A 24,158-nucleotide genomic window follows, 5' to 3' on the forward strand; every position below is an offset into this window, starting at 1 on the left:
CCAGAGCAGCTTCTTACCTCAGGTCGGGCAGGTGTTTGGGGAGTGCAGCTGCTGGGGGATCAGCCTGGTTTGACGCGGTCTCTCTCTTTGCCTGTGGGCACAGGAGCCTCAGGGCCTGCGGGAGCAGGAGGCTGTGGGAGAAGGAGATGGGCCGTCAGCCAGAGCGGAGCAGCAGACGGCAGTTCTGGGGAGCAGCGGGGGGCCATGCACACAGGGAGTCTGCTCCCACCCGGCTGGGCAATAAACACTCACACATCTCACACACACGCACACACTCTCCCTCTTGCTGACACACTCACACTCGCACACTCGCACGTGCCCTCACTCATTGGCACACTTGTGCTTATACACACTCATGTGCTCTCACATGTACACGCACATGCACTTACTCTCTGACACACTCACATATCACTCACACACGGGCATTTACACACACATGCTCTCACTCACTGACGCTCACATGCACTCACATGCCACCATCTAGGGCAGGTGGGGCTCTGGGAATGATGGAGCTTCTAGCAGCAGGCAGAGAGGGGGGTGTCTGAACATGCCTCCTCCACCCACTGGCTCTGTGACCTTAGGAAAGTCAAGTCCCTGAGCCTCACTTCCCTCATCCGTAAAATGGGGATACCGTCCCTCCCGCCAGGACTGCTGGGAAGATACAAGCAGACAAGGGATGCATGGCCTGAGGCACAGTAGGTGCCCAGCCAACACCAGGGCCTGCCTCCCCCCCAGCCTGGCTCCAGGAAGCAGGCCCCGGGGCTGGCCCCTGAGGGCGGGCACAGCAGAGCACCAGGGGTGCCCCTCCCTGGGCCTGAGCCCCAGCTTCCTGGTTCCCAAGGATGCCCTCTGCTCCCAGCCACCCACCTCCCCGCCTTCCTTCCCCAGCCTCTTCTAGTTCATTCCTTCACCAAACACTCTCCAAGAGCAGCTCGGGTCCCTGTCCCCCCACCCTCCATGAGTGGAGGAAGACACTAGGGAGTCCTGTCTCCTTGGCAAGGGCCCAAGACACAGGCCTGGGGCTGGAAGTCTGAGGAGGCAGGTCGACTCCCAGCTTCCTCACTTGCTGGCTGTGTGGCCCCGGGTCAAGCTTCCCCCTCTGAGCCTTAGTTTCCTCAGCCTCTCAGACCAAGACCCAAATCCCCCTCTCACATAAAGACCTAAATCCCTTTCTGAGCTATTGCCAAGAGGTTCCAACCCCATCAGTGATTCTCTAAGCATGGGACACACTGCTGGAGGCACATAAGGGGATTCTAGGTGGGATGTAGACAAACATTTTTATTTTCATAGGTGTGTGTTTATATTTCTGTGTATTTTTTTTTTAAGTGACAAGTATATCACAGCTGTGATTTCATGGATGTGTGGCGTGGGGAGCGCTGGGTAATCCACCTTCAAACGTGAGTCAACGCAAAGACAAGGGTTAAGAAAACGCGAGTGCAGGTAGCACTCAGAGGTGGCTATATCCATCATGGTGAAAGGGGGACACAGAAAGTCGGCATCTAATGGGGTCTGGCTCCCAGCAGCCCTCACGAGGGTTAGCAGCTCCCTTCTTTCCTGACAGGCCAGGCAAGCCCCTCCGTTTCCTCTTAATTCCCCACATGGCACCATAAAACACAGGCCTAAGTCCCCAGGGGGACTCACAAGGCCTTCCAGATGGGATGGATGGACGCATGGATGGAGGGGGCTTGGAGGTAGTTGCCATAACGTGGATGGAAGATGGCAAAGGCCTCTGAGTCTCTCCCAAAGTCAACATTCCCTCAAGTCTAACATGCAAAGATGGAATTTCTAGCTATATGGTAGGTGAAGATGGAGGGACTCTCTAAAGGCAAGTCTTCTCGTTTCATGGGCTGTAAACTTCTCCTCCAAGAAAGAGACAGAGAATTGGGCCGGTTTCAGGGTCCACCTTGGCTTTCTTCTCCTGACAACAGAGCCACAAGCAGTGTGGACCCAATAAGAGAGGCCTGCCTAGCCCCACAGTTCACCAGCCCCAAATTATGCCCCCTGCTGCCAGCAGGTCCCAAGGATGCCTCCCAATGGCTGCTGACCCTGGAGGACAGGACAGGACAGGACATAGTGATACTAGCCTGGGACAGAGGGGTAGCCAGAGCCTGGGCAGTTCCTCAGGCCTGGGTCCTCCAAGCCAGGTCTATCCAGGCAGGGGTACCCTGAGTGGACGCCCAAGCTGGCTCCCAGGAGACTGGCACAAGTCAGCAAAGCCCTGTCCCGGGCAGGCCTCCGGACCACCTGGCTGGCAGCCCTGAGCCCATTTCCACCTGAGCTGGCAGGACAAATCATCCTCACAGCTCCTCTCCAAGCACCCAGCTGCCATGTTCCATGATAATGAATGGGCCTCCTGATCCCTTCTTCCCAAACCTTCCTGAAGCTCCCACTCTCCACCGTGGCATCACAAGGAGTTGCTATGGAAATGCAACCACAGGCAGAGCATGACAATGATTTGGGGCAGGGGAGGAGACACAGTGGGAGCCGTGAGCTCTCCTGGACACGAGGCCTGCCTGTGTGCTGAGTCCTAGAAAGGACATGAAATCCCAGCTGCAGGCCTCACAGCCCAGGGGGATGATGAGGACCATGGCAGAGGTGGTGGTGGGGGGAGGTGCTTCCAACCTGCCCTCCTGGGTCCTTACCCCCTCAGTGGAGCCCAGGGAGCCCTGGGAATCAGATGCCTGCGTCTTCAACAGAATTAACACATGCCCCGTGGAATGTGAGACTTCCACAGAAACAACCACTTCAGGATGCTGCTAAAGTGGCTTCAGTACTATGGGGAGCTGGCACCAGTAGGTGCTCAGCAAACACTGTGATCAAAGAGGATAGTACTGGCGTGTGTATATGCAAGTGTGTGTGTGTGTGTGTGTGTGTGTGTGTGTATAAGAGAGAGAGATAGAGACATGTGCCTGCTCTGGTCAACACAGTCACAGAATCACAGAGCTTGAAAGGCCCATTGTACAGATGGAAAGACTGAGGCCCAGTGAGGGTCAGGGTCAACCCAGCAAGTCAGCCAAAAAGTCAAGTCCAGAACCCAGGTCTCCTCTTCCCCAGACCTGAACCCTCTACCTAATACCCCTGGTTTTTCATTCATTCATTCATTCATTCTACTTTTGGTAAGCGCCTACTATGTGCTTGGTGACTGGGATAAAGAGATGTGAAGGACACCACCCCTGCCTGCCAGAAGCTCAGAGAGGAGAGAGGCCATCATAGTCGGGGGAGGGGGCTGGGACAGAAGTCCAAGGGGCTGCAGGAGCCCAGGGAAGTTACCTCAGAGATTTCAGTTATGTGCTTCTGAGTCGTGCTTCAAAGAGACCCCGACTTGTCTCCCAACTGCTCCCTCAGCCCAAGGCCCCCTACAGCCCCCACACAGAGGCCTGCAGTGTGGGACAGTACCGAGCCCACCTGCCCTCACCTCCAGGAGGTCATGGGGTGCTCCCCATTAGCACCCCCAATCCCCAGAAATGAGGAACCATGAGAAAAGTACCTTGCTACACAGAAGGAGCTCAAAGAAAGTTGGTGCCCTGACTGCCCTTCTCCTCCCCCAGGCTCAGCATCCTCCTGCACTATTCACTCTTTCCTTGTTCATTCTTGCTTTCCTGGGCACCTCCCATGAGCCAAGCATAGCACTGGGCCTGGGGTGGAGCAGAAAAGAAGTGAGCCCTAGTCATCAGCCATCACACTCGTGGAATTCAAGTCCCCATCTCTGTCAGCAGCACGCAAATTCTCTCCTGTAGTGGGTTTTTTGGAGGGCGTAGTACTGAGAGGGCAAGAGGGGACAACTTCCAGAGCTTGGCTTGGATGACCTGCCAGCTCTGCTGTATTCCACATGGGCCACACCTCCCAGCAGCTGTTACATGTGCCCACAACCAATTTCACACAGGCGGAAACCAAGACCCTGAGAGGTGGCCAGGTGGACCCCAGGTTGCTCAGCGCTAAGAAGGCAGGGGACAGGGAAAGAGCAGTGAGGACAGAAGGGAAAGGCCAGGTCCAGGGCTGTGGAAGTGGAGGAAGGGGCTGTCTGGGATGGCTTCCTGGTGGAGGAGGGAGCGGGGTTAGCTCAGAGCCTTCCCTCAGCCTCCCAACAGGAAATGAGTTTCTGTGAGAAAGAGAACTGAGCCAGGGGCCGTTCTGCCAGCCTATGTGACTTGGGGCTGCGCTGGCAGGCGGAGGATGAGGGGGGCATGTTCCCTAACAGCCACTGTCCCATCCCAACCCACTGAGGGCTGCCACAGCCACCATCTCACATCCCTAATTACCGCTGCTCAATGGGGAACCAGCTGGGGATGGGAAAACAGTAGAGACCCAGAAAGGGAGGAACAGAGCACACGAGAGACAGAGGCCCGAAAAAAGAGCAACTGTCTCCCCAAAGCCAGAGGACAGAGAGAGAGTCAGAGAGATGAAATGGATGGGCCGATGGGGCCATTCCTCCCTCCCCCAGAGCCAGTGCTGCAGCTGCCAGGAGGAGCCCATAAACCAGGGCTTTGCAAAGATTTCTCAGCAATAAAATTCTTATTTGAAATGAAACCTTATGCAGTGGGGGAAGCCTTCTATGCCAGACATTAAATCCAGAAGCCATAAAGTGAAAATTTGATAAATCCGACTATATAAACACGTAAAAACATCTGTACAGCAAAGACACTATAAACAAAGTTAAAAGGCAAGTGAGACACTGGAAGAAAATATCACTAATATACAAAGAGCCCCTACAAATCAATAAGAAAAAAAGACAAAAGAAGAGAAAAATTGGCAGTGAATTAGAAATCCGAAGAGGAGGAACTAAATTGGCCAATAAACATATGAAAAGATGTTCTATCTCTATAGCAATCAGGGGAATGCAAATGAAAACAACACGATATCATTTTTTGCCCATCAGACTGGGAAAAATGTAAATGATTGATAACAACCAGTGCTGGCAAGGATGTGAGGAAATGAGCACTCATGGACCATCGGAAGGAGAGGGAATTGGCTCAACCTTTGGAAGTGTAATTTGGCAGCACTGAATAACGTTTTAAACCCACACACCCTACCACCTAGTAATCTCACTTCTAGGAGCTTCTCCTACAGAAATGATAGCATAGGCACTCACATATAAATATTCTAGGATGCTCATAGCTGCATTGCTGGTAAGAGTAAAAAAGAAATGGCCTAAATGTTTATCAGTAAGGGACTGTTTAAACAAAATACAGCACATCCATACAATGGAACACTCCACAGCCACACAGCCCTTTGACAGAAGGAGGCACCTCTATGTATAACAATATGAACAAAAATCAAGTTGTATAATGCTATTTCAGAAGGAACCCATTTTTATAAATAGCAGATTGTTGGTTTATGCCCCAAAAGGCTGGAGGATAATATCCAGACTGTACAGTGATCGCCTCTTAGGTGGCGGACGAGGGGGTTTTCATGGTCTCCATTGCCTACAAGATGCCTTATTGAATTTTCAATAAAGAGTTAATTTTTTTCTTTAAATCCTGCCAGGAACCCAATATAAGATGCAGATCTGAGCAGATCTGCTGTGGTTGAAATGGGAGGGACCTATGCAGCCCCACCACCACCCCCATAGCCCCCAGGCCCCTTCAGGGACACCAGGGCTCTAGGACCAGTTTGAGAACCTCAGCTGGAGAATGTGGAGCCCATACCTTCACTCTCCCAAACCAAGGCCAGCAGGGCAGAGGGTGGCCCAAGTCACACAGGCAGTACAGACAGGTCGGGGCTAGAGGCCTCTGGCTCCTCGGCAGGGCTCCCAGGGCTGGGGCGGGAGGTTTCCCTAGGTGTCCAGGAAACCCTGGAACATCACAGTCTTGGGAACCCTAGGCTGAGGCTCAGGGGAGCCCAGGGGGTGAGGGCAACACGGGAAGGGCCTTGGTAGAAAACTCCAGGGGAGGCTTTGAGGTCCAGCTCTGAGCTCTCACAGGGCCCATGTGCTAGGGAAGGAGAGGGAGGGAAAGAGGAGAAGGGAAAGCAACAGGGAAGCTGTGGTGCGCTTCCCTCTGTGCAGAGAGAGGCTGGGGCGAGCCCGTGGGTACAGGTAGAGGGCACTGCTGTGTGCAGGTGTGCGGTGCTCGGAGAGAGGGGGCTTGTGTGGGTCTGCGGCAGTGACTGTGGAGGGCGTGTGTGTCGTCGTGTCTACATCTAGAGTCTGTGTGTGTGTGTGTGTGTGTGTGTGTGTGTGTGTGTGTGTGTGTGTGTGTGTTAGGGCGTCTGGGCAGCCAGCAGGCCCGTAGAGAGGCCAGGAGCAGGTGGCAGATTCCAGAGACCCATTCCCAACTGACTCTCAGCCTCATGCCTGACCCAGTGCCTCCCAATACTGCCCTACCCTCCAATGAGAGGAGGCATCAAGAACTCAAGTTTGTGGAAAGAATGAGTGGGTTATCACAGCACTCAGGCCCCAGCCAGGCACCGGGTGGAGCCGCAAGAGCGTGGCCACGGGACTGACACGCCTAGCTTCCCATCCTAGGACAACACGACAGGTCACATTAACCATGTCACCTGGGAATCGATTAAAGCAGAGCTCTTAACAGGGGTCCCCTGGGACGGGGAACTCAGGAGGTCTGTGAGCGCTGAAACTGCGCAAAACTAGATGTGCCTTTATGCATATGGTGCCGGCAGGGGAGGGTGCATTGTTTCGGGTCGAGGGCCCTGGCTTTCATCAGATTCCCCAAGTGGCCCACAGACCAAAAGGACTCAGAACCATTGAGCAGGAAGGGAGCAAGGCTGGGCGTCCTAAGGACAGAGGTCTCAGGGGCTCGGTGTCTGCCTGTACGTCCATGGGGGTGTTGGAAGGCAGGGGCTAGGACAGGTTCTGCGACTCCAGGCCCCAACCAGGATCCCCGCGAGAGTCCCATGGGGTAGATGCTAGCTCCGAGCAGGCACGAGAGCCGTCCAAGGTGAGTGGGGCTGCCTCGGCAACGGGGAAGCACCTTGTCGTGCAGGGGTGAGAGCACAGGCTGGACGGGCAGAGGTCAGGGTGAGCAAGTGGCGACCCTGAGTCTCATTCTCAGACTCTGTGGGCCTCAGTATCCCCATCTGACACCCCAGAGCTACACAAGGTGTACCCTGGGAGTCCACTCTGAGCGCGTGAAAGGAAGGGCCAGGGCCAGGGCCATGCAGGGGTGAGGCTCGGGCTGTAGGGCTGTGTGTACGGTCCTGCATTTGGGAGTCCTCCCCCCTGGTGTTGGCCTCAGACCCTCTTCCCTCCTGGGGTAGGGGGGCAGGCTGCCCCGGCTGCCCCACACTGCTGACTAGGTCTGCAGAGTCCAAGACCTTCTTGGGTGTCACCACCTCCCACATGACAGTGACCCCAGAAAGTACAGGAATAAGAGGTTTCATTACAATCCTGGACTGGGGCCAAGGGAGCCCAAGGGCTGGACAGAAGCACTGAGCAGGGCTGACAGCAAGGCCAAGGCATATGAGCTCAGTGGAACCCCCCGGACTCTCTCTGAGCCCTCCAGGGGCCTCTCTCAGCCTGGCCTGGGGAAACTGAGGCACAGAGAGAGCCCTCTGTCTTGGGTCACGCAGGGAGTTGGTGGCAGATCTGGGCCAGGATCCCAGGCCTCCCGCCCCTGGCTGGGCTTACTCTGGGCACAAACGCAGCTCGTCCCCCTCAGGTGACTCAGTGCCTGTCTCAGCACCCCTATTCCTGCCAGAAAGAGGCAGCTGGCACTGGGGCTCCAACACACTGATTCACATGCAGGCCGGCAGGACACCCTGGATCCAAACACCCTGAGCCTCAGTTTCCCCCTCTCTAAAACACAGGTACAAAAACTCCTCTTGTGAGGATTCGAAGAGCACAGATGCACAGGCTGCTTAGGGTCGCTTTCCAACCTCCCATCTCTGGGCCTCAGTTTCCCCATCTCTAAACAAGAGGGTTACTCTGAGTGATTCTCCAGGTCCCCAGAGCCTCTGAGGCTTCTGGAAAACTTGCCTGGGTGCCCAGCCCATACCCATGTCTGTGGGGAGACAGGCTGCAGGGGCAGAGACCAGGGCCTGTCCTCAAGGAACTCCTTGCTAGTTGGAAAGGGAGAAGTGTGGGGACTTCCCTGGTGGCACAGTGGTTAAGAATCCACCTGCCAGTGCAGGGTACATGGGTTTGATCCCTGGTCCAGGAAGATCCTACATGGCATGGAGCAACTAAGCCCGTGCACCACAACTACTGAACCTGTGCTCTAGAGCCCGCGAGCCACGACGACTGAGCCCATGTGCTGCAACTACTGAGCCTGTATGCCACAACTACTGAGACTGCGTGCCACAACTACTGAAGCCTGCGCGCCTAGAGCCCATACTCCACACCAAAAGAAGCCACCACAATGAGAAGCCCGTGCACCACAATGAAGAGTAGACCCCGCTTGCCACAACTAGAGAAAGCCTGCGCGCAGCAATGAAGACCCAACGCAGCCAAAAATAAAAAATTTAAAACAAAAGAAAGTGAGAAGGGTGACTGTGGAGCAAAGACTACTTAGCAGAGCTGGGTGTGAAAGCGTCCATGGAAGAGCTCCCAAACATGCCTGTACACTGCCACAGTCTCCACCTCTCCCTTTTGCTTCACACCCAGCCTGCTCCACTCATTACCTGCCCGTCCCCTTTAGACCCCTGCTCCAGGGGCCACAAGAAGCTTGAAAATAGAAAACCCATTGTGAGCTGGGCAGTAATCAAGGAAGGCTTTCTGGAGGAGACAGGACAAAAAGAATCAAGTTCACACAGGGGAACTTGAATACCCAGATGAGGAATCCAGACCCTGAGGAGCCACTGGCAGTTTCATATGGGCCCCCCCACCCTGGGCAGAGATGCCAGACCACACCCCAGACTGGCCTCAGAGCTGTGTCCCCAGCAGAGGGCTTGAGGGGGTGGGGGACCTAGGCACCAGGCCCCCTCCACCCCTCCTCCACAGCCATGGACTCTGACTCCATCCCAGAGAAATCAGTCCTGGTTGGTGATGCCCAGTGGCTGCGGAGGCCTCATTGCAAACAGCTTTGCTGCTGGTGAATGCCGTCTGGCCAGTGAGGGCTCCCCGACTGATTAAGAGCTATGCCGGCCCGGGACTCATTCATATTCCGGTCTGGCTGCTGGCTTCAATATGGCTGAGACACGCGAGGGCAGAGGCGGTCCTCCGAGAATGCCCGGCGATGATTCCACTCCGATTCCAATTTATTTTCTATCATTAATGCTTTTGAAAAGCCCCACATGCTCTGCAAACAGGGAAGGAGCACGGGGCTCAGGAGGGGAGGAGAGGAGAGGGCTGGGGGTGGATGGGGGCGCAACAGAGGTGGTGCGGGCAGCGGGCGGGGGGCCCTGAGACCTGGGTTCAAATCCGCACCCCATCTCCACCTGCCTAGAGAACCCTGGGGGTAAACCTGGCCTATACCTGGCAGTGGGGAACGGCCCCTGCTCTGCCTACCTCAGGGGACAGTTTCCAAGATCTTCTGAGGGGTCAGAGGTGAGCAGGCTTTATATATTGTAAAGGGCTGTACACCTTGAGGAACTGAGAGCGAAGCAAACCTGACTGACCATGGCAACAGAGGCCTATGAACTGGACGCCTGCCTCCCCAGCTACACTGGGGGACCCCCACCCCAGGGTGCAGGAAAAGCCTGGGCTGCCTCTCACCCCAGCACAAGCAGAGGAGATAAGGATTTGGGTCCCCTGTCCCCTGCCTTGTCTGTCTCAGACTCACACTGCCAGCCTCCCTACACCCCCTGCCCCCAACAGGCTTACCAGGACCAAAAGGCCCTAATCCCTCCCACCCCTCCAACCCTGCAAGAAGAAGAGAGTTATAAGCTTCCCAGCTGAGCCACATAGAATACTCTGATTACTTTTCCTTTCTTGACAGCTCTGTTTTCCCTGGAGCTTATAAACTACCCTTGGGATCAAGTCCAAACTCCCCACCTCCATGCAAAGCTCTCCCAGGTAACTCAGGCCCATCTGGGCAGCCTCAACTCCTCCCTGGCCTGACCCCACCCTCAGTTCCAGCGCTGACCACCCCTGGTCTTCGCACATGTTATTTCCTGTCTGGAACTCCCTCCTCCTTGGCCACAGTTCAAACTCCTACTCCCTCTTCAAGATGCAGCCCAAGTTCTCCTCTATGCAGCTTTTCCCAGCTTCCCTGGCCAGCCCTGCTCTGTGCTTCTAAGTATCCTGTACCCACCTATGTTACAACTCAGCAATATGGTAATTATGTTTGTGTGGCAGCTCCCCTCCATTCAGCCAGTGGACAGGGGCTGCGTCTGATTCGTCCCCTGCATTCCCAGTGCTTGGCAAAGTGCCTGGCTCACGGTAGAGCCACTGATTCAGTCAACGATCTTAATAGAGCACCTACTGTGTGTCAGGCTCTGTGCTGGGTGCTGGGGATGCAGCAACAAAGACAGAGCCCGTCCTTGTCCTCAAGTTCTTCCAGTGGACGTACTCAGGGTAATGTGTGTTCAATGAATAGACATACGACCACATTGTAAATAGGAAAACTGAGGCCCAGAGAGGCAAAATGCCCTGTCCAAGGGTGCCTCTGCCTCCTTGCCCACACCTCTTTCTTCTCCATTTCTCTCCCAGAGCCTTAGCAGCAGTGAGGAGGAACTCAAAACTAAAGGTTAGAATAAAAAAAAAAAAAAAAGAAGAAGAGAACGTGGTGGATTTTCCTCCTTTCTCAATAATGTAAAGAAAACTGCTTTTGCCAACTATGGCAGCTTAAAAGCAATTAAAGTTTTTGGAGGGGACTCTGGGCACGAGCAGAAGAGACAGAGTGAGCGCCCGGCACAGAATTTTTCCAGCATTCGTTTGTATCAAGCAAAAGGGGAAAAAAAAGTGTTAAAAGCAGCAATTTCTAGCAGCAGAGATGGTGGAGATAAAATATTTACAGCCTCCAAGGGAGGGGCCTGAGAGGGGCCAAAGACCCCCACTCCTACTTCTCTGGAGGCAGGAAAAGGGAGGGCAAAAAAATGGGAGACAAGGAGAGATGAGTCACCTCCCCACCGCTCCTGTCCCGACAGGAGCCGTGGGGCAAGGAGGGGAGAAGCCCCCAGATGCCCCTACTCTCTCACCCCTTCCCCACCATTCATGGCCCACAGCCACTAACCAGCCCCCAGACATCAGAGATCCATCCCTCCAATCCTCAGACCTGGCTCTGCTCAAAAATCCAGAGAACATCACCACTCCGAGCTGGCATTTGAGGCCTGCACAGCCCAGGCCCCTCTCCAGCCTCTTCTCCAGATGCTCCCTACGGGGCACACTGCCCTGACTGTTTTCCGAGGACCCTCACTCAGTCCCACCTCCAGGCCTTAGCCTGAGGAGGGACTATAAGGAGTGTGCACCCCTCCCCTCAGGGGGAGGTAAGTCAGGTTGGAGGGTGTAGACCCTGAGCAGATGACGGAGCCAAGGACACACAGCTCTAGACCGCACGCTAGACTTCCAACCACGCCTCTACCACTGAACTGTTCCTTCCCTACCTGGACCCTTCACTTGCCCCTTGTCCTCCTCTCTCCAAATACACAGCAGCCTCCAGCGGCATCTTCCTGAACCCTAACTTCCTCTGTCCCAGCTGCAGCACAGACTCCCCTCGTGTGGCATACAAATGACATAGTCTCTGTTAGAAGCAGATGTTCCTAGATTCAAATGTCAGCTCCTCCACTCACTAACCGTGTGACCTTTGCAAGTCCCTCAATCTCTCTAAGCCTCAGTTTCCTCATCTGTTAAATGGGAATAGTAATGGTACATATCTCATGGGATTGTTTTTAGGATTAAATGAGGTAATGTATGTAAAGCACCTGGCACTATGACTAACATTTAGTAGGTGTTCAATGAACTCACCGCTGCCCTACTTCATGTTCAGTCCTCAAGTGTGACTCTCCAGGCCTCAAGATGGTCCATACACTTGCACACAGCCTCCCGCACCATCTCGTCATCACCTGATAAATGCACAGAAGGCACACACCAGCTGAGAGCAGAGGGTGGAGGAGGTGCTGAAGGGCTCTGCACACTCAGAGGCCCAATCCCTCTGCACAGAGCCAGGGAGCCTCTCACTTTGCTTAGCTTAGGAAGGATTCCTCCAAGAACAGCAGGAAGCCTCAGTCAGAACCCTGAGAATTTGCCAAGCCAGGATGAGGTGACTGGAGGCTCAGCCTTCCCTCCAGCCTGTGGCTGCAGCGCATCCCTCAGCCATCCTTCCAGCCCTACTGGACAAAGGCAAACACCAAGGCCCAGGGAACAGCAGTTAGTAGTAAATCCCAGAGCAGAAACCAAGTCTCGAAGACAGCGTGGTCCAGCAAAGCTGGGTAGTTCTGGTCTCAAATCCCAGTCCCACCGTTGACCAGCTGGGTGACCTCTCTAATCCTCAGTTTCCTCATCTGTAAAATGGAACCCATAATGCCCACTTTGCAGGGCAGTTGTATGCACTAACAAGGGTAGCGCTCTTCCAACACCTTGCCGAGGTTCCAGCATGCAGTCAGTCAGCATGGGGACGTGTGCTTGTTCTGTCCACCTGCTCCCTGGACTCCAGGCACAGTGCACTCCCTACCTCGCAGCACTGGGAGAGCAGAGGGAAGGCCTGGAGGTGGAGGCAACAGGACCTGCCCTATTTCCTGTGATCCTTCCCAGCCCACTGCCCACCCAGCAGGGTGCTAAAGGACCAGCCAAGAGACAGGCCAACAGCCATGGCCAATCCTCCCTGCCCCACTCTCAGAGCAGAAGAGGTCCATTCCCTGCCTCATTTTATCCAGGAGAGGTAGTGGCATGTCCCAGGTCATACAGCCCCCATCAAGCCACTTGGTGGAAGTTGGGTGTCTTCCTCTCCTTCCCCAACTTCGGAGAATACACAGCCTCGATATAGGATCTGGCAGTGCCACAGGGCTGTAGACCAGGAATCAGAAGGTGTTTTGAGGTCTCTGTCTCTTGCTTCCCCTCCGATTGCCTTCCTCCCACGGGGCTCTCCTGCCCACTGGCCCTACTCCTGTCCTCAAGAAAGAAGCCCAGCAGTAAGCCTGGCCCTAATCAGAGCTCTCCTCATTGTGGGGGCAGAGATGGGAGCACATGAAGACTCTCTGAGCCCTGGATGGCTGAGCCTCAGGACACCCTACTGCAGCCTCCTCCCCAACCTACATACCCATTCTCCCCACTGGTAAGTAACTGGGGCGGGGGGGTGTGCGTGTGCATGCAGACAGGATCACGGGTCCTAAGAACCTGGGGCCCACCGCCAGGATGACTGATAGCCCTTCCCCAGCTGGGCCCGCCTCCACCCCTTTGCATCTAGGGGAGAACTGGTCTGTCTGAACCACAAGCCCACAAGGCCCAGGAGCTGGGGATCCTGGGACTGAGAAGCGGGATGTCTGACTTAATTGCCTAGGCTCTGCAGTGCTTTTCAATTGAGACCCAAGATGCAGTTGGCCACTCCCTGTGCCTCAGTTTCCTTATCTGGAACCTAAAAGAATGAGATCATCTCTGAGCCTGCCTTCTCCTTCCCACATTCTCCAATTGCATACCTATGACCTCTGGGACCCTCACAGAGTCAAGAGGTGCTCCCAAGTCACCAAGGGCACTAAGGGCAGAAAAAGGAGTCCCAAGCATTTGTGGGTGCCGGTGGGGGGGGCAGGATCACCCTGACCCCAAGGAGACAAGGAATCCCAGAGAAACCTGCACCTACCCTAGGCTGGCAGAGGACACCCATCCTCCCTCCCCAGGGAGGAAAGTGGGCCCAGGCAGGAGAGCCAACATGGCTCCTCATTGAGGCTAGAGGCAGCCAGAGCCCTCTCTCCTTTCTGCACGTGCCCCAGCTCACCCCTCCGCGCCTCACCTCCCATCTCTGTTCTAGGCTACAGAAGATTTAGCCCAGCCCAGATCTCAGGCTCGGCCCCAAGCTGTCCCACATGCCCCCTGGACTCCAGGCACAGTGCCCTCCCTTCCCTACAGCACATACAACCCCAGTTCCCCCAAAGCCCCTGGCTGCCCAAGCTAGGATCCTGAGCCCTCCCTCCAGGCAGCCCTCCCCATGCCTTCCCCACTGGCCTCCAAGGCGGCTGGTGGGGGCAGCCCTACTCCTTGTGCCAGCAGGGGCTCCCCTGGCCCTGCATGGTCAGAGCCTGATAACAGTCTCCTAAATTAAACAATAAACAAGAAGTTGTTCTAGATTTTCCTGACGCTATAGTTCCTGATTAATCCCCGTAGCAAACAAAAGGAAAAGAGCCCCAGTTACTCTAAAAGAGGCTCACTTCCTGTTTCCAGGCGGAACCTCCAGCCTGAGCCAGAGGAACCCCCAGAGGGGGATTCTGCTCCAGCCACCTGCCCGGCTCCAGACCACTTACCCCCTCCCTTTCCCCCCACCGTCTCAGCCAATCATGGGTTGACACCCTTAGCGGCCTCCTAGATCCCACCTCTCCTCCCCTCCCGCTCTGTGCTATGTGACCTTGGACAGGGCAGGTCACCTCACAGGCCTTAGTCTCCGCATCTCTCAAGCATCCTCACCTCTCAAGGATAAAATGAAATATGTGACCACTTGAGGTTAGACAGAAATTTTCTTGTATTTTTTAGAGATGGATGCTGAAATATTTAGGGGTGAAATGTCATGATGTCTATAATTTACTTTAAACTACTTCAGAAAGAAAAAGATAAAGCAAAATGTCAACAACTGTTAAATCTAGGTGAGCGGGTATATGGGAGTTTCCTACACTATTCCCTCTATCTTTCTGTATGTTTGAAAATGTTCCTAATGAAAAGTTAAAAAAAACGTTGGTCACATGAACCAGAGCCCCACGAATAATGCCTCATGCTCCTGACAGGCCTGAAAGGCAACGGGATCTCTTAAGTAGGTTAAACGTCCCCCCTGCCATCTCCTTTATGTGGTTTCCCTAGAAATCGCTTTTGCACAAATTCCACTGAGTCCTAGCTCAACATTTAGAAGCCTTAGCACATTCAGAAGCCAGACACAGTGCTTTACTGAAGCAACTGTTGTCGTCTTTTTTTTTTTTTGAATTTCATTTATTTATTTATTTTATATAGCAGGTTCTTTTTTTTTTAATTTTTGAATTTTATTTTATTTTTTTTTATACAGCAGGTTCTTATTAGTTACCTATTTTATACATATTATTGTATATATGTCAAGCCCAACCTCCCAATTCATCCCACCACCGCCAGCGACTGTTGTCTTCTGACCCACCACCTCCCTCCGGCCCACCACCTCCCTGTCCTTTCTGCAAAGCAGCCCTGGGCGAGAGATCGTGATGCTGGCTCCATCCTCATGTGGCCACTACCCTCTCTGAGCCTCTGAATGTCGCCCCCCACCCCGCTTAAGCACAAATGATGACAAGTCAGTGACTGCCTAGCCTTCTCATTCAAAGGCACAATGTTACCGCACAGAGACCGATATCCCCATTTAACAGATGGGAAAGCTGAGACTCAGGCCAGGAGAGACTGGAAGCAGAACACAGAAGGTGGGGACAAAGGGAGGTGGGAGTGAGCAAAAGCTCCCTGTCTGCCCCCTCCCCACTCCTCCCCATTCCTCTATCCCAACCCTGGCAGCACAGATCAGAGAGAGGATGGCCAGCACCTCCCTTTCTCTGGTTCCTATTTACAAGCTTCCTGGTCAGGAATAAATGGCCGTGATCACAATCTCCCAGCCAGGCCCAGCTGACCCACACCGACGTTGGCCAGGTCCACCTCTGCCAATCGACAATGGAAGAGTTAACAGTACCCCAAATATTCGATCGCTAATTGCTGAATGCCATGCAATTCCTCAGGGAGAGTTACGTGTGGCCAGTGACTGGGCATCCCTGCCCTGGCCTGGCGGAGATGGAGAGGCAGAGGCAGAGAAGGCCTCGTCTGTCGTGAGCACCTCGGCAGAAAAGCCGCCCATAACTTGGAGCTTCACAAACAGGTGTCCTAGGCCCAGCTCACATCCCCAGGCACAAAGGAGAGGCGGAAGAGGCAGTGGCCGACGAGGCCCTGAGGGATGGGCCACATGCCCCTGGTCAGCTCATCTGGCCCCAGGTCCCCTGGAAGTGCCAGGTACCCAGGGTGGATAAGCCCAGTCCCTGTCACCAAGGGATTCCCAGGCCATGAAGAGAGACCAACTGCCATGTATCACGGGCCTTGCACACAGTAGGCCTCACATATGGTAGGTACACAGCAAACGTTTGCAAAATGTAAAGCAGATATGCTGCTCTCAGAGTTCTGAGGAAGGAGCAGCTACTCCCAGCTAGAGTGACCAGGAGGGGTTTCTAAACATGGCATTGGGGCTGAGTGTTGAAAAGTGGGTGGGATCTATGGGCAGAGACAGAGGAAGGAATCAGGCAGAGGGGACAGCAGAGCGAAACCCTGGAGGAAGGAAAGCCAGAGCGTGTGCGAAAAGGAGAGTGAGTGGCATTTGGCTGGAGCCTGGGTGCACAGAGGAATATGGAGGGAGATGGCTGGGAGAGAGAGTCAGACAGTGCAAAACACTGAGGGGTCCAAACGCCAGAGTCTGAGGGAATAAGAAGCCCTTGAAGGGCGCTGAGTAGGAGCATGACAACAAGCATGTGTTTGGAAGGACCGTTAAATGCCACGGCGTCCACAGTTACTGCCAGGTTGCACGCCCTAAGAGGGCGGGGGCTGGTCTTACTCATCTCTGTCCCCATAGCAGCCAGCACAGCCAGGCCCAGAGGAAGCACCCAACAAGTGAATCGCTGTATGATTACAGGACCGTCAGATGTAGGACTGGGGACTCCTGGACTCACAGCTGTGGAAGATGCTGTTTGTATAAAAATACATATTTATAGTAGAGTCTCAAACACAGCCTTTTGAGGCAGGCTGGGAGAGAATTATCTGCAGTTTACAAAGAGGGAAGCTGAGGCTCAAAGAGGGAAACGGTGACCTGGCCAAGGTCACACAGCTGGCAGAACCCAGTGCTCTCCCCACCCGGCCCAGAAGGCTGAGCCCTGCTTGCCTTGGCATGGCCCAAGGCTGTCTAAGATGGGCCCAAGGCCCATCCCCTCCTCATTCCTTGTCACCGCCACCGCTAACCTGTGCTGGCCAGACAGAAGCACAGCAAATGCTGCCCCATTGAGCATCCCCCATACTAACTCCAGCTGGGACTGGCTGCTGTCACCATGGCAGCCTGTCCCTGCACCTATAATATAAACAGGGCTAGGCAGGGAATCTCTAGAATCCCCAAGCTTGGTCTAGACAGACCTTGTTGAAGACAGACCCACTTCTCCCCAGCCACTGCCCCTCAAAATTTGGGAAGCATACCAATGGAGCAAGAGTCCTGGACCAGGAATCCAGAGACAGGGTAAAGGCCAACTCACTGTGTGACTCTGGAGAATCACTTCCAAGCTTCCTCATCTGTGAAATGGGTCGGTGCTCTCTGCCTACTTTACAGAACTGCCATGAGGACTAAATGAGGAAGGGAATATAAAAACTTATGGAAAACTATAAAGCAAACTTTGTCCTGGAAAATAATAAGTCTCCTCTCTACTTCAGCCTGGAGATTGAACCTCCAACAGGACTCACTTCCCTCTCCCAGCAGAGGGCAAAACATGAGCTAACATTTACTGAGATTCTTCAGCGTATCAAGCTAGTGCACAGTTTACCTGTGTTATTTCAAAGTACACTAATGACACCCCTACAAGGTAGGTATCGTTCTCCCATAATAGATGAGGAAACTGAGGCTCAGAAAAGTGATTTGCCCGAATTCATCCCACTCAGAAGGAGCTGAGTCAGAATTCAAACTTGATTCCAGATGGCATCCAAGCCCAGGCCCTTTGATTGAGGGGTCCATTTCCACACCCCAAAATCTCAGAGCTACAGAATCAGTGCTCAGGGTAAGGCTGCATGTCCACACCTGAGCTGCATGTAACACACATACACTGCTGAGGCCTGAGACCCTGACATCAGATGCGCCGTGCCCACCCCATGGCCTGTGGACCAGCAGGGCCATCGGAGCGGCATGGGGAATGGGGGTGGGGATGGGGGTGGCTGGCACAGCTGGTCTTGAGCCAATTGGATCAGTCCTGGGCATGGAGCCGCCTGTCCGGCTGCCCTGGCAGATGGGTGTCAGAACTGGAACACCTGCCAAGGCTCCGCCTCCATGTCCAAACCAACCTGGACACTGAGGTCCCATTTTGGCCCCCTCCCGCCCTGACCCTGGGGGCTGGCAGTGCCTACATAGATCCAGAAGGTCAGGGTGGCAGCCGCTATCTCTCCTTCAGCAGCTGGTGTCTCCCCTGATGTGGCCATATGGCCCCATACGCTCCCTGACAGCTGGACTGCCAAAGCAACTGCCTGAGGATGTCCTCTGCAAAGGCCCCGAGGCCCCAGCCTCCCCGCCCACCACTGCCCTGGCAGGCCACAGGCGCAGCCAGGAAAACCCCAGGCTGGAACGCCCTGCCCCCAACTTGCTTTATGACCTTGTGTAAGTCACTGCCCCTCTCTGGGCCTCAAACTCTTCCTCTGTCAAACAGTGATGCTGACCACCCCTCTACGCCTTCCCTTTGTATTCCACTTCCAAGGTCACTAACTTCCACCCAAACTCACTCCAGGTATCCAGGGAGAAAAATGTATCCGTTTTATAGACATAGAAACTGAGGCCCAAGGGACCTCAGGGACTTGCTCAAGTGTGCACAGTGGGAGGGCCAGTAGTAAAGGCTCATTTTATGACTCCAGGATGCCTGCCATCTCTGCATGCCCAGGAGGTGGGAGTGGTGATAACCGAGGCCCTGCCCCACTCTGATGGCCTACATCACCCCACCCGGCTCCCCACCCAGTCCGAATTTCTCTCCATCCTCCATCAAAGGGGAACCATGCACGGCCACTTGGCTATCAGGGTGAAGGCTGACAAGGTGCCTGCCGCTGCTGCTGCCCTCAGCACCAGCCTGGATTCCCAAAGCAGCCTCAGGACTGCCTCCCTGCCTCTGGCTCTCCTGGCCAACCCCTCCCCCGACCACCAGAGGGAGAGGTTCAAATTGCAAATCTGATCGCGTCCCTCCAGAACTTCAACCCTACAACCCCTGAATACGGAATCAGCCCACACTCTTCAGTCGGGCACTCAAGATCCTCCTCCGTCTTGTGCCAACCTGCTCTGTGCCTGCTGTGCCCCTGCATAAACTACTCCACTGCAAACATGTTCCACCCATGCCTGGCGCCTCCCACCTCCGTGCCTTTGCTAACACTAAGCCATCTGCCTGGAAAGCCCTCACTTGGTCACATGCTCCATTCATTCACTTATTCAACGTATTTACTGAGCATCTACCAAGTGCCAGAAACATCCCAACAGGTCAAATTGCAGCAGCCCTTCCGGTCCATCTGAAATAACCCCTTGCCAGCCTCCCTGCCCCATACCTCTGCAGGGGCCCAGCCCAGTCTGCCTCATACCCAGGGGTGTGGGTCAATGTCTGTGACCCCTTTCAGGGACAGCCCACCCAGGGAGGGGCCCAGGTTTGTCATCAGTACCCCCAGTACTCAGCCCAGGCCTCAAACCAGGAGATGCCCCCAATGTGGAGTGAGTCCCAAGTGAAGGGTTCCAGGCAGTAAAGAGCAAGGCCAAGCAAGACATGGTTCTTGGGAGCAGATGTCTGGGCCCTGGAAGTCCGCAGAAGAGACTCTGATGGGCCAGGGTGGCCCCCAGTTCCCTCAAAAGGAGGCCTGAGTGGTCAGGGGTAACTTTACCCTTTCAAGTCACCCAAGGGCCCAGCCCAATCAACAACTTATCACTGAATTTGTTATAATTTAAAAACACAGGGGCTTCCCTGGTGGCGCAGTGGTTGAGAGTCCGCCTGCCGATGCAGGGGACACGAGTACGTGCCCCGGTCCGGGAAGATCCCACATGCCGCGTAGCGGCTGGGCCCGTGAGCCATGGCCACTGAGCCTGCGTGTCCGGAGCCTCTGCTCCGCAACGGGAGAGGCCATAACAGTGAGAGGCCCAAGTACTGCAAAAAAAAAAAAAAAAAACACAAACATTGCAGGGCCAGGGCCTGGCTGGACACGGAAATTAAGGGGGCCACACTGAGCACTACCCATTCCCAGTCAGGAGGTTTAGGGAGGGGAGTGGCTGTCTTTAAAAAGACAGTGGGGGCTGCGAGCACCTGACTGGGATTTTCACCCCTAACAAACAGATCTGGGGCCAAAGAGGTACCATGTTCTCTCCCTCTCCATGGCTTGAGGTCCCATATGGAGGGCTCATCCTGCTGGAGTCAGTTGGGGGCAGTTGGGGGCAGTAGGGGGCGGGGGGGGTGCGAAGTAGACATCTGGCCATGCTCCAGCCACGTGGGTATCAACCAGGGCATCAGTCAGGTCAGCACACAGGAGACAAAAGTCCAGACTCAGGGAGCCACACAGGGACAAAGGGGTAAAGAGGTGGGGAGAGAGAGAGAGAGAAATGACAGCTAAGAAAGACTGAGTCAGCTAGAGCTGGCAGAAAGGAAGGGGTAGAGGCAGAGAGAGTCTGCCCCAGAGTGAAGCCAGCAAAGAGGCTAAGGGAGCCGCCACAGGACCCAGCAAGCCACCACCACCACCCCCAGCCCCAGGATGAGCTTTGGTCACTCCTGGGCAGCAGCCTCCCCACCAGAGGCCTTCAAGGGCCTGAGTGGCCCTGGAGATGAGTCTAGGCTGTCATCGGGACTGGGCTGGGGGGAACGGTCACAGAAGCCTGCCTGGAGTTGATAGCTACTCTAGCCGCCTATGTCTCAAGTGGGCCATTTGGGAAGGAAGTGGTCCCGGTAGTCACCAGACGCCATCCCCGCCAATGCACATTTAGACCTCCATGTGGAGAGCCCATTCACCTGAGGGTGAGCTCTTTGCCCCACAAAGGGACTCCAGGGTAGAAATCCTGAGACAGTGGGAAGGGTTCCAGGGCCCAAACAGGAGGACCTAGAGTGCCAGGCTGGGGTTGGGAAACCACTCTGATTCCCAGAATGATACTGACATCCCAGTGCCAGAACCAGGTTTGCAAACCATCAAGCAGAGCCCAGGCAGACTCTGGCCCCAGATCCAGGAGGCAAAGATTAATGAGGCTGGGGTCAAGCCAGGGAGAATCAGGCTGAGAGTGGCTGCACCAACCTCCCTGCCCATCTGGAGAGGGTGTTGGTCACAGGCAGCAGGAGAGCTGCCCTGGGGAGACCTTCCAGCAGCAGGCCCCCAGAGCCCTGCTGCCCAGTCAATAAAGAGGGCTTGAGGGCCCTCCCTGCCCCCTCCCCACCTCACCAAAGACCAGGTTTAAAGGATACCTTCACAGTGAAAGGGGCTGCCCTGAGACTGCAGTTCTCCTGTCTCCATCTCTGCCTCAAAATCCTCTTCTTACAAGGTGGCAGAGAGATTCCAGAAAGGGTAGTGGAAGTGGAAATGAGGTCTAAGCCTGAAAACTGGTCAAATAAGATATTACCATACCCCAGAGACCCAGGTAGATACTGACTGGCCCAACATCACGATCCTTCACCCAGCATCTAGCTTGAGAACAAGACTTCTGACCCCACAGGCTCATACACTGAATGCCAAGAAGGAGGGCACATGGACAAGGGCTGCTGGGGAACTCAGCTTCTCCAGCCCAGAATCCCAAGCCAAAAGGAAGGATTGGGAGCAATCAGAGAAGGCTTCCTAGAGGAGGAAGAACCTGCCTGTAAGCAGGGAGGATTTGGTAATGCGGAGGGGCCTGCAGGGGGCCTGAATACTGACCCTTTCTTGGGCCTCTCACTCCTGGGGACACTGGCCTCCCTCCCTCTCAGGGCACCATCCTGGACCACATCTCCCCATCCTAGCTTCTCCAGGGGCAGGGCTGGCATGGCGGGGTGGTGGGGGGTAGCTAGGAAGTTTCCTGTAAGTAGTCAGCAGTGGACAGGAATGCGGGAGGAGACGCAAGAAGGTGGAGGTGGGGACCGGAGTACAGCACAACCACAATCTCATCACACTGAGTGAGGCTCGCAGGATCATGGCTCCAAGCAAAGCGGGGATGGGGGGCGGGGGTGGCACTATGCTGGGGCCCTAGAGGTTCCCCTTCCAATCCCTAGCCTCTTGGGAGCTCCTGCCGGCCAGGGCTGATGGGATGCACTTTGCCGGCAGTTCCCTTCTTCCAGCCGCCTGTCCCACGGAGCAGAAGGAGCAGGGACACACACACACACACACACACACACACACACACACACACACACACACGGGAACGTCTCCCAACTCTCCCCACCTCAAACCCATGTCCTCAGCCTGGCTGCAAAGATGACCTCGCGGCCCTGGGACCTGGAAGCTGTGGCTGTGCCTGACCCTGGAGGGGTCACAGGGGTCCAGCGCCCGGAGCGGCTCTAGAGCGGCGCCGCGGGGCTGGACGGGTGTCCCAGAGAGCCGGCGGCTGCGCTGATGGGGTGGTGGAGATGCACCCCTTGGCCCGCCAGGCGGCACAACCCGCGCCCCCGCCCCATTCCTCCCTCTCTCCTCGAGAAAGAAAGGCCGGAGTTCCACCACTGAAGAGCCTTCATCCTCTCCCCCTACACGCAAAGTTGCTCCAAGTCGCCGGGGTTCCCGCGACACGCGAGGGTTAGGCGGGGCCGCCCAGCGGGCGAGAGCGCGGTCACGAACAGGGGTGCCGAGCGCGCCCCCCTGCAGCTCCGCGCGTGCACCCTCCCACAACGGGCGCGCACCCAACACCCCACCCCTAACCCGCGGCCCCTGAGGCTCCCGCCCAATCAGAGGCCGCGCACGCGGCGCTGCCGGCAGGCAGAGACACCCCAGCTCCCTGGCCTGCGCCCCCGCGGCCCCCGCCCCGCCGCGGTCTCTCGGCCCGGCCACACTCACCGTCCCGGGCGCGCAGTCTGCGCGCAGCTCCTCTCCGGGGCCGCATTCCCCGGCTCCGTTTCCCTCCTGTTCCCGCTCCGGCTTGGGTTCCCGCTCCGCAGGGCTCGGCTCTGAGATGGTGGCCGCGGCAACGAGCGAGGCAGGGAGGGCGTGTGCGCGCGTGTGTGTATGTGTATGTGTGTGTGAGCGCGCGCGGTGTGTGTGCGTGTGCACGGGAGAGCCCCGCGCTCCCCTGCGCGCCCCACTCCTGCCTCCTGCTCTCCACTCTGCGATGCCAGCAGAATCCCTAACGCGCGCTCCCACCCTCCTGGGCGCTCACACTCGCGCACACACGCGCACACCCGGGCGCGCACACACCCTCCGCCACCGCACACCCGGCTCCGCACTCCCGACTCTCGCCCTCCTGGGGCGCTCACAAAGGCCCCTGGCCCCGGCCTGCCGGAGCCCCCGGAGCGGGGCCTGAGGAGTGGCCCTGCGGTCCTACCGGGCTGGCCCCGCCTTAGGTCTTCCGGTGCTCCCAGAGGGGCCCCCTCGGGCGTCCCTGCTCCTTCACCCTGCCCTGCCGGGCCGCGGCCGTGCTCTAAGCCTGACCCCCGGCCGGGGAGCCCGACTCCGGCTTCCGGCGCTCCCACCCAGAGGCGCTGGCTCCCTCCTCCTCGCCTGCTCCGCCGCCTGCAGCCGCGTGCTCTCCCGCTCCTTTCTTTCCCTCTTTTCTGTCACTGCCTATCCTTTTATCTCCTCTCCTTTCTCCCACCTGCAGCCGCCCCGATCCCTGTCCTCAGTCTCTCCGGCTGCCTCTCTATCTTGCCGACGCCCTCTCCCGCGCCTCTTCCCCACCGCCCTGCGCTGCCCTCACATTCTCCGCATTACATGGGGTGCCGCCCGCCACTCGCCGGGCCCAGGGTGCGGACGCACTGTGGGCGGCGAGGGGACCCGCCGAGCCCGGGCCCCACCGCCCCCTCGGCTCTCCGCTTGCTCCTCGCTCCTCGCTGCGTCCTGGCGGGCGGCTACGTCCCGCGCTAGCCTCGGCTGTCGCTGACAGCTCCCATCTCGCCCGGGCTTAAAGGGATAGCGCACCGGGCTCGACCTGCCCCACCCGGGGGCGCCGAGGAGGGCGGCCTCCTGCGCCGGCACAGTCCGGGATGGTGGCGCAGCCGGGGCGGTGCGGGCGGCGTCCTGTCCGCCGCGGTTGAGCCCAGCCCTCCCGGGCTGGAGGTGAGTCAAGGAGAGGGCGGTCGGGCCTGACCACGCCATCCAGGGGGCGCTCCGTGCTTGTTGGCGGCTAAGCCTAGGGGCAGGCTGGAGGTGTGAGGCAGTGCAGGCTGGGCGCCCAGCACTGCGGGGCGGGGAGAGGAGGGATCAGGGAAGCAGCTGTCCGGATCTGAGCACAGGGTGAGGACACCTGTCATGCTAAGAGGACAAGGCTCACAGA

The 24,158-nt window shown here is 56.3% G+C and overlaps 1 protein-coding gene across 3 annotated transcripts in view; it reads right to left on the reverse strand.

Moving 5' to 3' along the window:
• The window catches only part of LINGO1 (leucine rich repeat and Ig domain containing 1), a 203,400-nt gene extending 179,497 nt beyond the window's left edge, over positions 1-23,903 (reverse strand). For 2 of the 3 annotated variants that reach the window (XM_032618359.1, XM_032618367.1), the window contains exons 1-2: positions 22,727-23,728; positions 18-131 (exon numbers count right to left, since the gene is read on the reverse strand). The gene's annotated coding sequence lies outside the window, so the exon portion shown is untranslated. Of the gene's footprint in view, positions 1-17; positions 132-22,726; positions 23,729-23,803 lie in introns of those variants that run through there. The other variant, XM_032618375.1, reaches the window with a different exon arrangement.
• Positions 23,904-24,158: the final 255 nt, after the last annotated feature.

This window comes from Phocoena sinus, chromosome 2 (genome assembly GCF_008692025.1).
Source record: "Phocoena sinus isolate mPhoSin1 chromosome 2, mPhoSin1.pri, whole genome shotgun sequence".
Taxonomy (NCBI): Eukaryota; Metazoa; Chordata; class Mammalia; order Artiodactyla; family Phocoenidae; genus Phocoena; species Phocoena sinus.